The sequence below is a fragment of the Paroedura picta genome, chromosome 7 (genome assembly GCF_049243985.1).
Source record: "Paroedura picta isolate Pp20150507F chromosome 7, Ppicta_v3.0, whole genome shotgun sequence".
NCBI classification, from domain to species: domain Eukaryota; kingdom Metazoa; phylum Chordata; class Lepidosauria; order Squamata; family Gekkonidae; genus Paroedura; species Paroedura picta.
The window spans coordinates 64,143,802-64,160,453 of NC_135375.1; the positions used below are offsets into that span (position 1 = coordinate 64,143,802).

At 40.3% G+C, this 16,652-nt stretch overlaps 1 protein-coding gene across 2 annotated transcripts in view; it reads right to left on the reverse strand.

The window, feature by feature from the left end:
- The window catches only part of DAPK1 (death associated protein kinase 1), a 99,539-nt gene that overhangs the window by 58,494 nt on the left and 24,393 nt on the right, over positions 1-16,652 (reverse strand). The window lies entirely within an intron of this gene.

Here is a 16,652-nt window from a genome sequence, read left to right on the forward strand (position 1 = left end):
GGGATAACTTGTCCATTCCCATCTGTAGCCAAAAATCTACCAATGCCACCAAAATTATCCTGCAAGCAGGTAAAAAGTAGACTGAAGTAAACACATTTCGTACTTTGGTTTTGTAGGATTATCTATTATATGAGGTAGAGTTCATACATACAAATATCCCCCCCCAATAAGTCATACATTATTTCACTCATAACAGACAGATGTTCTTCAAGTGAGACTATACAGAAACTACACAAAATTTAGCTTCCATCTGATGTCTGATTTAGGTTGTAACTTTGTTCTATCATCTACACAAATCTACTTTTGGATAATATTATATTTATGCTGTTCTTTCAGATATGAACTCATTTCTGTCCTCCTTTGCCAATATAATGCATTGTGTAATGTTTTCTCTGCACCTCAGCTAGCAGGATTAGTATCTTGCTTTTTAGTCCAGAATTAGACCCTTCTTAGTCCACTGACTCTGATGAATTTAGAAAGATGTAATTCTGCTTAGAATTGTACTGAAAATCTGCTTCAGCCTTGATTAAAACTCTAGATAAAAATCCCAATTAGTGTTGTGCCAAGCCACAGCATTATATATGCACTGATGCTAACCATGGTTTGCACTGATAAGGGAAAGAAGGTATGAACCTGCAGCTCACTTACTTAACCATAGCTAATGGCACATCAGTATTACATCACCACTGAACTTGTGTGTCAGCAGTTTTATTCCTGTGAGTGACACTATAATGACAGATGATATTTAATACCTCCACTAGTTTGTCTAATTTTACTAGAAACTGAAGGCATATGTGTACACAATGAAATGGTTATGTATGATAATTGTTGCTCAGTTTGGGGAATTGCAGAGGAATGGTAAATGTATTAAGGAATGTTCCTTGGATTAGAATGGTAATGCCCTCAAATCACCAAAGCCACAAATTGCAATATGCTTGAAAGCTAATGGATAAACATATAAAACATTATATTCTAAAAAGCACTCTACAGTTATTACGCTCTAAAATCACAATATTTAAATGCAGCATTTTCACATGTACAACACAAACTGGAATTATATGATCTATTTACATTGCAATTATCCTTACCAACAGTCTAGATAGTAAATCATTTAACACTACAGATTAGACATGTGCACTTTAAAAAGGGATTACTCATCATCAGTTAAAAGGAACTGGGTACATACTTTGATACTAAAAAATACTGCACAGACTACTAACATTTTAGGAAAACATGAAGGAACAATTCAAAAGTTGCACTTGGAAGGGGAGCAGTCCTTCAAATAATTCTTGCAGCTATCCATGAAAGCAACTAGATGAATGTGTAAAAAAGGCATTTGACTCCCAGCAAATCATACTTTCCTATTGTTACTGTGCTGCACTATCTGGAATTTTTTCACATCAGGAGGGCACCCCATTTCAGTTAACAAGGCAGGTGTAATTTTCAGATGTCTGTGACTTTTCAAAGTATTTTTCTGATAAAAACAAACTGATCTTCAGTCCTGCTTAAACATATTGGGTCATCAAATTGTGCATACATTTTAAATTCTGTTTTATTCTTGTTTATTAAAATAATCAGCCCTTTAAATCAGTGATTATTACATATTTCAAAGTGGTCCTGATTGTTATTCTACTTTTTTGAATCATGTTGCAAAGTAATTCCATACTACTGCCCCTCTCCCCAGCATAAATAACAAGAATTTCATATCACACATCAGTTTATATTTTATTTCTATCAGTGTGGTGTAGTCAAACTAGAATCTGGGAGACAAGAGGTTCAAATTCTCACTCTGCTATGGAAGCTTGCTATGTGACCTGGGATCAGTCACATTCAGTCAGCCTGATCTACATCAAGGCATTGTTCTGAAGACAAATACAGAGTAGAGGACAATGATGTATGCCTCTCTGGGTCCTCACTGAAAAGAAAAGTGAGATATTAATGAATTAAAATAAAATTATACAGAATTATTGGGTAACAGGCTATATTTTCTAGCGATTTCAGTATGCAGAAGCAAACAGAAATTTACCATCAAACATCCCAGAACCTCCACTCCCAACTCACCCTATTGCACTGCCTCCTTCTTAGCCCTATAACCCACTTATGAAAATGTCAAAATCCACTTTGGGCTCCCAATTAGCATTAATAGCTCCAAGTTGGAGAATTTCTGAAGATTTTGATAAGTGGAGCCTCAGGAGGCTGGGGTTTGAGGAGAGACCTCAACAGGTATAATGCCATAGAGTTTACCCTCTCAAGCAGCTATTTTCTCCAGGGAAATTGATCTCCAGAGGTCAATTTCTCCTGGAGGTTGGCAACACTAGCACCAATCCACAGTTTGCGAAGCTCCATCCGCCATATGGCAACCTTTTAAATACTGCACTAAAAGAACAGAAATATTTTATGGTGTATAAGAAAATGTAATTTACACAGACACTAGTTCCTAAAAAGTGGATGCTGCCAAGTCTTGTTATTTGGAAGCTGCATATATACACAGATTCAAGCACTATCAGATGGCATAAATTGACAAAGGAACAATGAGTCAAATACCAACATAAGTACATTCAGTATGGTGACTGACAGTCCCAAGAGATTTGTAATCAGATACAGAAAACCAGCATTCCTGTTCAGGATATACCATCAAAGAAATGCAGCTGTTGACATTATTTCTAATGTAAATACAAGAAGCAAACCTAATTTACTGTGATAGTACATCATAAGGATGTTTCAGAGCTGACAGTTAAATAATCTTTCTGTTCCCTCTTTCCATATATTGTCTACTTATCAGAACAAGGAATCTAATTTTTACCCATTTCACATAGCGCATGAATGGTATTAGCCCAGTTAAAAATTATGTGTTTATGGTTTTCTGAGATGTCATTTAGATATACCTTTAAGCAAGTCTCATATCACATTTCTAGGAGAGAAATCCAAAAACCTGTTATTGCAAGTCACCCTTTTGAGATACATGAGAAGAGGTAGAACAATCCTTTTCACTCCTCGAATACTCATTAAACTGACATGTTATGTACAATGTTTAGGACCCAATCCAGTGTAAGTTAAATCACTTGAATTATTATGTATCTCAACTGACGAGTTGTGTGCATGCATAACTTTAAGGGAGCAAATTTAGCATGGATTATTCCCAGTTTTTAAACCATATCTCAAATTACTTTATACAATGATATCAGGTAGATATTCACTCAGAACCACAATCTAATTTGGATGCTATGTTAGTTTTATAGTTTGCCCTCCATTCTATATGCTTTTACGTATATCTGAATTGTATTATTTTTTTTAAAGCATCACTAAATTCCGTTTGACTTACTTCCAAATCAGTGAACATAGATTGAAGGCTTAATGAAACCAATTTAATAGAATGAAAGGATCATAGAGTTGGAAGGAACGTCATGGGTCATCTAATCCAACCACCTGCACTATGCAGGACACTCACATCCCAATCGCTCATCTACTGTAATCTTTGCCACCCCTTTGCCTTCACAGAATCAGTCTCTCTGTCAGATGGCTATCTAGCCTCTGTTTTAAAATTTCCAAAGATGGAGAACCCACTACCTCCCAAGGAAGCCTGTTCCAATGAGAAACCGCTCTGTCAGGAACTTCTTCCAGATGTTTAGATGGAATTTCTTTTGAATTAATTTCATTCCATTCATTCTGGTCTGTTCCTCTGGGGCAAGAGAGAATAATTATGCTCCATCCGCCATATGGCAACCTTTTAAATACTGAAGATGGTTATCAGATCCCCTCTCAGTAGTCTCCTCTCTAGGCTAAAAAGACCAAGCTCCCCCAACCTTTCTTCATATGTCTTGGTCTCCAAACCCCTCACCATCTTTGTTGCCCTCCTCTGGACACGTTCCAGTTTGTCAACATTCCTCTTCAATTGGGGTGACCAAAACTGAACATAGTACTCCAAGTGAAGCCGAACCATAGCAGAGTTCACCGATACCATCACCTCCTGTTATCTGGACACGATACTTCGTTTAATACAGCCCAAAATCCGATTTGTCTTTTTAGCCACTGAGTCACACTGTTGACTCATATTCAATGTATGGTCTACTAAGACTCCTAGATCCTATTCGCACATGCTACTGCCAAGACAAGTCTCCCACATCTTATATTGGTATATTTGGTTTTTCCTACCTTAATGCAGAATTTTGCATTTGTCCCTATTGAACTTTATTTTATTCAGTTTAGCCCACTTCTCGATGCTATCAAGATCATCCTGTATTCTGTTGCTGTCTTCAGTTGTGTTTGCTACCCCTCCCAGTTTAGTATCATCTGAAAATTTAATGAGTATCCCCTCTAATCCCTCAACCAAATAATTTATCCTTGGGGTACTCCACTTGTCACTCTTTTCCAAGAAGATGCTGAACCATTAACAAGTACCATCTGGGTATGATTTGTCAACCAGTTATTGATCCACCTGACAGAATTAGGATCCATACCGCATTTTACCAACTTGTGAACAAGAATATCATGTGAAACCTTATCAAAAGCTTTACTGAAATCCAGTTAAATTATGTCCACGGCATTCCCCTGATCCAGCAGGGTAGCCACTTTCTCAAAAAAAGATATTAGGTTGGTCTGACATGACTTGTTCTTGCGAAACCTGTGCTGAGTCTTAGAAATCACAGCTCTCAGATCCAGCTCCTCAAGGACCGAGTGTTTGATTATTTGTTCCAAAATTTTGCCAGCTACAGATGTCAAGCTGACAGGTCAATAATTACCCAGATCATCCTTTTTCCCTTTCTTGAAGATGGGGACAACATTTGCCTGCCTCCAATCGTCTGGCACCTCACCTGTTCTCTAAGAAGCATCAAAAATAATGGACAGAGGTTCAGAGATGACTCCTGCAAGTTCTTTTAGTACCCTTGGATGCAGTTTATCTGGCCCAGAAGACTTTGTTTCATTTAAAGAAACTAGGTGTTTGTGGACTGCTCCAGCAGTGATCCTAGGCCACCATTCCCGTCCCCCATGTTGTGTTATGTTTTTGCCACATTGATCAGTATTTCCCTCCCAAGAGAAGACTGAAGAGAAATAGGAGTTAAGCAGTCCAACCCTCTCTTCATCATGTTATAATTTCACTTTCTTGTCCTCGCAGTGGTCCTATGGTGTCCCTATTCTTTTTCTTGCTTGAAATATAACTAGAAGCCTTTTTTGTTATGTTTAGCATTTCTTGCTAGCCTAAACTCATATTGAGCTTTAGCAATTCTAACACTCCCCCTACAATTGTTGGTTATTTGTTTATACTCATCCTTGGTAATAAGGCCTTCCTTCCATTTCCTAAATTACTCTTTTTATTCCTCAAATCTTTTGACAACTGCTTATGGAGCCAACTTGGCTTCCTTAGGCTCCTTCCATCTTTTCTTCTCAAGGGAATTGTTTGTGATTGAGCCTTCAGTATTTCATTTTTAAGAAACTCCCAGCCCTCTTGGACTCCCATCTCTTTAAGTCTTTCTGACCACAGGACTCTATGCAACATACCTTTAAGTCTGTGAAAATCAGCTTTCCTGAAGTCCAGTCTATACGTACGACTATGTAAAGGTTTTCTCTTTCCCACGATTGAAAATTCCAAAAGCACATGGTCACTGCTATCAAGTGTGCCCACTACGTCTACCTCATCTACCAGTTTTTCCCTATTGATGAGAATCAAGTCTAAAATAGCAGAGCCCCTGGTTCCCCTCTCTACATTCTGGGAAATGAAGCTGATGGCAAGACAAGTTAAGAATTTAATGGAGTTTGCATTGTTCTCAGAGTTGGTCTTCCAACAGATATCTAGGTAATTGAAGTCACCCATGAACACTGTTTCCCCCTTTTTTGAAAATTGTGTAATTTGGTCTAGCAGTATCTCATTTAAGTCCTCTGACTGGCTTGGTGGTCTATAGCAGACCCCCACAATAATACCACTCTCATTTCCTACTCCTTTTATATTTACCCAAAATACACTCAACTGAACTTTCATGCTCAGGTACCTGTATTTCTTCACAAGTATAAAGATTCCTAACATATATTGCTACACCTCCCCCCTTCTTTTGTCTGTCCCTTCTGAATAGATTGTAACCCTCAATTTTAGTATTCCAATTGTGAGTATTATCCCACCAAATTTCTGTTAGGTTCCTATTAGGTCATAGCCCCCTTCCTCCATTACGACTACTTGTTTCCCATACTCTGTGCATTAGTGTAGAGACATCGTAATCCATCCTTTGTGTGCCTCATGGTTTTGATTTTTGAACTTCCTTGTAAGCTAGTAGTTCCCTGCTTATGTAACATTCCCTGTAGATTTGAGATCTTATCTTCAGATCTTGCCATCACACCAAGTTCTGAATTTATGTCTCGCTCCCCCTTTGTGTCTAGTTTAAAGCCCTCTTCACCAGGTGTGCAAGGGTTCTCCCAAAAATACTTTTTCCATCCCTTGTGAGGTGCACACCGTCTCCTGATAATAGCCCCTCATATTGACATCGTTGACCATGATCCAGAAATCCAAATTGTTCACGTTGACACCATTGACGTAGCTAGTCATTTACTTGCATAATTTTTTTCTCTCTTCCTATGCCTCGGCCACTTACAGGAAGGATTGATGAAAACACAACCTGTGCTCCCAGGTCCTTTACCTTTCCCCCCAGATCCACCAATTCTTTTTTAATAAGTTCCATTTTCTGTTGGGCAGTATTTTATTATCTCCATGTAATATTTTATATACTGATTAATAAAACTGTTTTACACAGTAGTGCTGAAAATAGCAGCTGCCTTTCAGATATGAAAAGTGGCAATATATTTTGATAGACAGAATTAAATTGCACTTACCTGTAACTTTTGCAGGCCCACATGGGACTGTCTACAATGAGGTCTGCCATTAGATAGGTCTTTAAAGCTAAAACCTCCAGCGGGTGCTGTACACTAGAGCCAAAAGCTTATTCACTCTCCTACCAATCTTAGGGCTATTAAAGAAGACAAACAGGGCTCTATTCCTGAAGAACTCTATGATTCTCTTGAAGTAAAATAATAATGCCCTTATAACATCTAAGGAAAGCAACAAAAGTTTATTTTCAGAGATTTAAGAAGGGAAGCATATGGCCAAAATGATATCTTGGGATAAATAGAACTTGAAACTACTTTAGGAAGAAACCTATGACTTTAGGAAGAAACCTATGACTAGGACCAAGGATTACCTTCCCCAGAAAACTATGAGTCTAGTTAACACCACCAGTCTCCAAGTGGTGCTAACAAAGCGCCCTTTTGTATATCTTCCTTTCCCGTTGCCTTCCTGTCCCACCGTCTTCCAAGCATATGAAACTTTCAGCTAGTTCCCTTTCCTAAGTGCTGGTGGAGGCTCTTCGATGGATGAACCTAACCTGGCTGAGGTAAGTTATTTCTCGATTTCTGTCTTCTATCTGACAAGGGTTTCTTTGGGAGGTCTTACAAAGGTTACTGCCGTCAACCCTGGTCTCAGGTTCTTCCTAGCACCGGGGCTCCAGGTGCCATGGTATTCTGCAGCTAGGCCTGAATCCAGGACCCTAGCTTCTGGGTTGCTGCAATTGTGCTACGGTGACCCATCTCTACCCCAGCTGGGTTGGTGCTGTGCTGCAAGCTGTTTCCTTGTAAAGGCAGTGAGGCTGCATCTGAAAGTTTAGTTATCTCCCTCTGCTCCTAGGGCCCTTCGTCAGAGTCTTCGGGGGTGGCAGGTTCTGGGGACCCAAACATTTTAGTTTTGATGCTCAACCTGTTGGCTTCTGTGTTTAAACTCTGGGAAATATGGATGGCTTGAATGGAAACATTGAGATTCACTGTCATGCCCTATACTAGGGTAGCTTCCTGGCACAGATCTCTGGAAACTGATTGCTTGTTTAGGTATAAGACTGTAACTGTGTTGTCCATTTGGACAAGGATGGCTCAATTCTGAAGGATATCAGAAAATTGGCTCAGGTATAACAAACTGCCCACAACTCTAAAACAATTACATGCAGCAGCTTCTCATGTTCTTACCAAGTATTCCAAGCCAACAAACCTTCACAGGGGGTGCCCTGGCCCAAGAGCGAAATGTCTGTTGTAAGAATGAGCTCATGTTCTGGAACTCTGGAGGAAATCTCCTGGGATAAGTTATTCAGAGAAAATTATAATAATGAATGACGGAAATGACGGAGAGTGGATCCTTCAAACACTAAGTTTTCAAACTTGGTCTCCATAGCTAATGCTGCTGAATGCTATCTTACATTAATCTGCTGCTCCAACAGTTTTAACTGTTTCTGTATGCAAAACCTTAGTGAAGGAACACTTATTTTCTGGCAGGCGTTCCAGGAATGGTAGAATCGTCTTCCATGAGAAAAGCTGGTAACCAGCCGTAATGGTTTCATAGTTTCAGATTTTGAAACTAAATGCTGCAGAAGAACATAGTTGTCAAAGCAATAAATCTAGCTTTCTTCCATCTCTGTCTGTAAGAGTGGAATGGTAGGCCTGATAGCCCTTGGACTGCATTTCCTCTGTTATCAAGGAAGTCCGTGTAGAATGAGTTGTCAGGTTGTTAAATGGACCATAAGAATCATCTGTTCAGAGAGTCTCAGTCGACTTGTGTGAATTTTGATCCAATGCTGCATTGGATCAATTGGATTAAATTGCTGCCTCTTCTCACTGAGGAGAGCATGGCCTACACAAGGCTGTTGCTGAAGGTGGGTATGATGACATCCAGTGATGGTAATTATGTAATCTTCCGTCCCTTGGGCTTGCAAAGGTATCAGCCCATTCACCCTCATATCCTGCTGACATCATATATGGGTGTGAAGGTCACATGTATGAGCTGAGTCCACAGCACCATGGCTATCTGTTCTAGATTGGACTCACATGGAACCAATTCAACTGGTGAGTCGACATCTACGTCCCCATCTGTAACTGAAACACATGAGGACCTTGGATATGCAGACAGAGTTCTAGGTTACTCCTGAAAGACTGGACTAGGCTGTGGGAAAGCCAGCTCTGCACAGCTTCAGACTGGGTCTACTGGAGATATGTTTAATGATCTCACCAAACAACTGATCCTGACAATTTGGAAGAAGAGTTGGTTTTTATATGACCCTTTTCTCAACCAGAAGGAGTCTCAAAGTGGCTTACATTTGCTTTTCCTTTCCTTTCCCACAACACACAGCCTGTGAGGTAGGTGAAGCTGAGAGACCTCTGATAATACTGCTCCATCAGAACAGCTTTATCAGTGCTGTGGTGAGCCCAAGGTCACCCAGCTGGCTGCATATGGGAGGAAGAGCAAGGAATCAAACCCAGATTGCCAGATTAGAAGTTGGTGCTCCTAAACACTACACCACACTACTGTATTTTATTTATTTACACTACACCACACTACTGTATTTTATTTATTTATATATATTTATAGTCCACCCTTCTCTGAAGATTATATCAGTTTAAAAACATATTCATTAAATATGCAAATAGCCCATTTAAAAAAATCTTTAATTTTTAAATCCAAAAAAATAAAATCTGATTTGTCTAAGGTCACCTTCTCCCGGGAGGGGGGGGGGCAGGGGCATATAACATAAGCCCTTGGGTGGAATTTAAACAAAGTGGATATGGACAGGGAGACCAGCCAATTTCGGTGTTGTTTCAGAGCCCCAACCATATGACTGGCAGAACAGCACTGTCTTACAGGCCCTGAGGGCTATTTAAGATCCCGCTGGGCCCTGATTTGGGCACACCATTCCAACAGGCCATGGTCCATCCTGGTACAGCCACAGGAACATGAAACTCAAATACTTTTGCCACCTCATGAGAAGGAAGGACTCCCTGGAGAAGAGCCTAATGCTGGGAGCGATTGAGGGCAAAAGAAGAAGGGGACGGCAGAGAATGAGGTGGCTGGATGGAGTAACTGAAGCAGTAGGTGCAAACTTAAATGGACTCCGGGGAATGGTAGAGGACAGGAAGGCCTGGAGGATCATTGTCCATGGGGTCGCGATGGGTCGGACACGACTTCGCACCTAACAACAACAACAATATGCATTTATATAATACAGTCATATAAACAAGAGATCAACATGGAATACCAGGGTGATGACACTGAAGCAGGCAGTGGAAAACCACCTATGAAGAGCTCTTGCCTTGAAACCACTAAGGGGTCACAATAAGTCAGCCGTGACTTGACAGCAACAACAATATAACCTCCCTGACCCCTCCTCTCTAAACTACCTTTTTGACCTTCACTACCAACTTTCTTTCTCTTCTTTGACATGGCCTCATTTTATCATTACTACTTTTGTTTGTGTGCCAGGTTCTTGTTATTTTCATGATGCCCCCTGGCCTTGGCCTGCAGACTTCACTGCGCATTCACAGCTGTTTATGAAGTTGCTAGGCCTAGCTGAGACCTCACAAATGGCAATGTAAGATTTAATCCCTACTCCCATAAATTCAACTGTTTGGGAGTCTTTCAGAAACCCACTCACTCACTCACTCACTCACTCACTCACTCACTCACTCACTCACTCACTCACTCACTATTTTTTTTTTACTTTCCAGAATGCTTTTTCTTAATAGAAATCCCCTCATCTATGCATAGCCCTATTGGAAATATGTTCCAGAGCCAGTGTTCAGAATACATATATTGTTTAAAAGGGAATAGTATGCAGCAACACTTCTGACAATCATGAGCTCTGGAATAATTCAGTACTATTAATCATTAACAGTCTGTAATGAGGTTATAATTAAATGACAGAATTTAATAAAGGCAACCATGAAAAGTATTAGATTCAATTAAATAGCCAAGTTATTAGTTCAGAATCCCTGTGCTACATCTGAGAAATTCTATTATTTTCTAATTCTAAGGAGATGCAATATTATTGTTCTGCCCTGTAGGCCTGTGAAATACTTCACATTCCTACTTCATTAGGGCCATCTATTCCATGTTCATTATAACTCCCTTGTAAATTTCTTATAAGCCCAATTAGCATATCTATGCTATAAACAAACCACTCCCAATGATACAGAAAGAAAATTCAATGTCACAATGGAACCTGTTTTAGTTAATATCAGTATAAAATTAGCTTAAAATCTTGTCAGAATACAAAACTAAGATCAGCAAATAAATGTGAAGATGTCATTATAATCCAACCTTGTTTAAGGACTTAGCCATCTGCTTAGGTTTGCTCCATGCCCTTATTTAAAATGCTGCAATGTTGGGAATTGTTTCAGAGAGGTGTAGAACTGCTCTGGTCTTCCTGGGGAGTTCACTATCACTGGCACGATATATTGTGAGCCAGTCACTTTCATGGGAGCAGTGCAATAGTACCTGCTCTACACTCGCAGCCTTTCCCATTTGGCAGGGACACACCTAGTGTGAATGAGGAAAACTGACGTACCTGCCTTCCAGGGAAACTGAGGTACCTGCCTGAGGTACAACCTGAAGACAGAGCATTTAAACATACCAAAATAAATATTCTTTGTTACTTAGGGACTTCTAGTGTGTTAAATAATCCACCAGCAAGAAAGGGGTTTTTGAAGGGTATGTTACAGTGTGATGCTGCGGCAGCCAGGCCTTATCAGGCACAAATCCATTCCTTAATTATCTTTTTGGCTTTCTGAAAGCCTATGTGTAATAGGTCTGAAGGGGAGAAACCATACTCTTGCAATTTTCCTTCAGCAGTTCTCAATCAATTTGAGTGATGGTTAGCTCAAAGAATAAGAAGGGCAAGTCCATGGAGGTTTTAGTTTAATCTTAACTAGTAAGCATTTGAATCCAACAGCCTTCAGGATAAAAGCAGACCATAAGAACAGCTTAATAAGACAGAACACTTCAGTTAAAAGCCTGTCAAAGAGGATGAACCAGGTGCGCTTCATGGCTAGTATAGTGCTATATTTGTAAATCATACATGCAACAATCCAAATCAAATGAGGGCAGTATTATATTACATCTTTAGTAAAAGGCAAAAGATTTATGTGATCTGAAGAGAAACCAGAGTATTATATCACATCTTAAACGGAAATGCTAGTCCTTCAGTGAACAGAAGCTTAACATCACCCCTTCAGTTCATGCAAGCTGAAGAGTTTCCAATTACTAAGTATTCCCTTCACCAGAGGAAGCCTAATGTGCTGCATCCCACAGTGTTCCATAACCTCTTCCAAACTTCAGGAGCCACTTTGGGAAAGCAGGCCCATGTGGCTACAACAAGAAGGAGGTGAAGCAAAGCCATGCTCCTTAAAGCAAAATTCCATTCCTATACTCAGGTTCCATCTCTATGGCCTAACGCTCGAATAAGAGGCTGGCAGAAACAGATTTTTCCATGTTGCCCCATAGCTGCATGTGAGTCTGAGAAAGGCAATGCAGAAGGTTCGGGCAAGAGAACCAATGTGTCTGAAGAGAGAAAGTGTGAAATCTTTCCTTCTGCATATTCTGCTCATGCTCTCCAATGGTTACAGACTCAGATGGAATTTCACTGGTTCTTCCTTCCTCATCTTATGTGGATTTTCATCAAACAGATCACAATCCCCAGTACTGTCTCATTAAGATTTACAATTAGGGCTTATTTATTTATTTTTCCATTTGTAGCCCACCCTCCCAGCAACCAGCAAGGGATGGGGATTTGGCTTACCCAGAGCTGCAGGGAAGTTTCATCTACCAATGTGTCCATGCCGCTGCCCATGTGATCCAGGGTGAATCTCTGGCGTCATATTTGGCTTCATCCAGTTTTTGCCCAAATATCAGTGCCACCCCAACATCCCAAATATGATATCACTTCTAAGCCACATGGACAGTGATGTAGACATGTTGCTGCATGTCAGATGGATCTCCCAATTTTGGGGTAATACCCCACAACGGCCACTTAATCAGTGGCACAAAGGTGGGGCCTGGCAGTGGGGGACCCTTGCCTCCATTAGGAGGTCTTGCAAACCTATTCACAGCCAACCTTGTACAACAGCTTAGATTCCCTACCATAATATAGGCTCCCAGAAACAGAAAAACTATATCATCAAGAATTCATGACTGCAACTGTGGATCATATAACTGATCTTGTGACAAAAAATCTGAGCAACATATATTTTCTTTCTACAGACTAATGCATCCATATCAAAATGATTTTGGTTTTCAGGAAAGTAAGTGGTAGATAAAAGTAACTGTAAAAGCATATTATGTACTTCAAAGATCACATCCTTTTAGTAGGCCTAGGGCCGAGGATTGTGATACAGGTAATGAAAAACGGGATATAAAAACCAACTCTTCTTCCTCTTCGAACTTCATTTTGAGGGAAGAGTAAAAACACAAAATTATGCCACTAATGAACCAGCTACACATTCTGAGGAAATATAGGATTGCCTATTTAGTGAAAATCAGTTCTACAAAAATTGTCATTGGACAACACATTCCCGTGGACACTGAAGAAAACAAACCAATATATAGTAAGAGTGCCCACACTGATAGCTACTGAGAATGGCAACACTGCTACAATTGCAGAAATTGCTGCCAGATGGTACTGTTGTTTTTCTGAACGGACTAGTTCATTTCTTATATTCTCCACAAAACAACAGGCACGCATATGACCACAGACATTCAGATACACTGCATGGAACCAATTTTCACAGTATGAATCAGCTACAATGAGCACAGGATGATCAGTAATATTCAGGGGAAAAGAGGCAACACGTGCTGATTCATGTTTGTATACGCAGTAATAAACTTCCACCATATTTAAACAAATGCAATGAACCATGCATCTTTAAATCCAGAATTAAGTACAAATGTCTATACTGTCATTTTGATAAATACAGAAGCAGGAACATTTTAAAACCTTCATTTTGTAATGAATTCACATATATAAAAAATTACTCCAAAAAGAAATCTTGGTGCTGTGATGATAACTTTTTTAGAACACCTGATGGTTATTAATGGCTGTTCAACAGTGTGCCCTCCATTGTTTATCTATCACAGAACCCAGCTGCTCTGAAGGTCTTCTGACTTTTTCATGCTATATACATTTTGAGTGTGAAAATAAATAATTTTATTCACTCCAAAAGAGCAAATATTTTATTTAAACACTGAAGGAGGAGTGGAATCTTTGGAATATCTGGAAAAACTGTTTTGCTCCCAAATGTTTCTGGGGGTTTTCCCCTCACCTTCATGTCTCTGAGAGCCTCTAATTTACTGAGCTGGGTTTGATTCCACACTCCTCCACATGCAGCCAGCTTAGTAACCTTGGGTTAGTCACATTTTGCTTACAGCTGTTCTCACAAAGCAGTTCTTCTAGAACTCTTTCAGCCCCACGTACCTCACCTGTTGTGGGGAGAGGAAGGGAAGGTGATTGTAAGCTGCTTTGAGACTCCTTCAAGTAGTGAAAAGCAGGGTATAAAACTTAACTCTTATAGAAAACATTCTATTATGGATAGATTTAATTCAGTCAGTTCTGAATCAATAGCCATGTTCCCCAAGACAGAGATACATGTGACCATACAAATAACTTTTTGACTTTCTGAAGAGCAAGAGTTGGGTATAATTTGCACAAGGACCTGGCAGCATTGTTTTCCATAACCTGTAAAACCTTTTAAACAAAATGCAAAGAAAAAAGCCTCACACAGCCACATGTTGTCTCCTTCCAACTTAGCATTATACTATTACCATATAACCCACTCTCTAGGAAATGGTTCCCATGTTCAGTATGAGAGCTGGTATATCAATCTATTAAGCATCACAAACAATTCGTAGCTTATTTATTTAAATTACTTAGACTTCATTGTATTGATTCAGCCTGTCTACTTATGGCACACAGAACATGATCTGGATTATGCAGATGAGAGACAAAGAGAACCTTACTTGCGACAAGTACTTAGTCAGCTTCCAACCTCTATAATTTATAGAACTTAAAAAAAATAAAATGTTAGTGCTCACACTTCAATTTTCTAGTCACTGAGTCATGGTCAGTTAAGAATGAAGTTCAGAGAGGGAGAGTGATTGGTGTGCATTTCAAGATGACTCTGCTACTTCTCTTCTAATGAGATTTCAAGCCATGTTCTTTCTTTGATCAGATTTCAATTGGAAATTAATGAAATACTACTAATTCAGTTATGTTGCATTTTATATTTTGAACTTTACTATGGCAGCATGCTAAGGAGGAATTATTAACAAACCTTATATACAAATATTTTGAATAGCAGAACTTTATCTTGGATATATGGTCTATAATTGTCATCTCCTTTTCTATAGCATTTTGAAAATTTAAAAAAATCATTTTGAAAGACATTTTAGTTTTCTTCCTCAATAAAAAAACTATGATTTGCAGGCCAGCTACCCTATATGGCAAATTAAAACTCTGAAAGTTTGCATAGCATAGGACATCATAATTCAATTCTGACATGGAAAACAAAGATAATTCTCTTTCATCAAAATTAAGTATGCATGTCGATATTTATGGAATAGATTTCAGAACCGACTACTTTAATTTGACCTTCCAATTCACTTTCTGAAACAATAAAAAATGGAGCAAAGTGATTTTATTTGGTAAGTCAGTGAAAGCATCTTTAATGTTTTATACTCTGAAATAAAGGTGTCAAATACAACCAAAGGTTGATCTACAAAAGTACAGATGCTTCTCAGCTTCTCTGGTCTTTCTGAATCCACAATCCCAATCCTTTATCCATAGTCTGGAGCAGTGGTCCCCAACCTTTCTGAGGTTGGGGACCGGCAGGGCATTGGGGCGCGGGCCATGCCCCCGCATCGGGCCGCGCCCCCGCATCAGGCCACGCCCGCGCATCGGGCCACGCCCCGCGAGCCGCGTCCGCACATCGGGCCGCGCCCCACACGGGCGCGGCCCGGCCCCGATTCCCTCTCCCTGCCCTCCCGCAGTAAGAAGCTTCCCGGGCCGCAAGCTTGCGGCCTGGGAAGTTTTTTACTGCGGGGGGGGGGCGGGGAGAGGGAGCCACGGCCCGGCGCCATGGCCTTCGCGGCCCGGCAGCGGGCCACGGCCCGCAGGTTGGGGACCACTGGTCTGGAGGATCATGTTCCTTAATTTTACTTCATATGCAAATTAGATAATCACAAGGGGGAGAGAAACCATGTGCCACCAGAGACCATGCCATCTCTGTCTTCTGTTTCTATAGCAATATCTCCTGTTCCCTTCCTTAGTCAGTACTTTCTCTCTTCCCACTTCCCTTACCCTGCCACTGTATTTTCTCACTTACCACTGATACAGTGAAGTGACGGGGCACCTGTTTTTTCTGCAAGAAGTCCCCACTAATTGTACTTGGCACCACTGTATGAATTTGATCCACACTCTGGAGTTATCTGCAACACTGACAGTCTAGGAGAAGACACACTTTCTGCTCCAAACTCCCCTCTCTGAGGAGGAAAACTTGGAATAGAAAGTGTATCCTATACATCAGAGGTGGCCAAACCATAGACTACAATTACCATTAGCCCCTGCCAGCACCATAGTGGCAGAGGCTCATAGCAATGGCAGTCCACAGACATCTGGAGAGTCACAGTTTTGCCACTCCTTCTATACATCTTTCTGTCCCAAGCTTCTTCCTGCTGCTGCCAACCAGCTGATTTGGAAGAATATTGGAGCAGAAAGCACCTCTGACATGGACAGCCACTATTATCTTGCTGATAGTGATGGGGATGGCTCAGAGTGAAAAATGCACATGGCACATTTTGTATTCCAAGC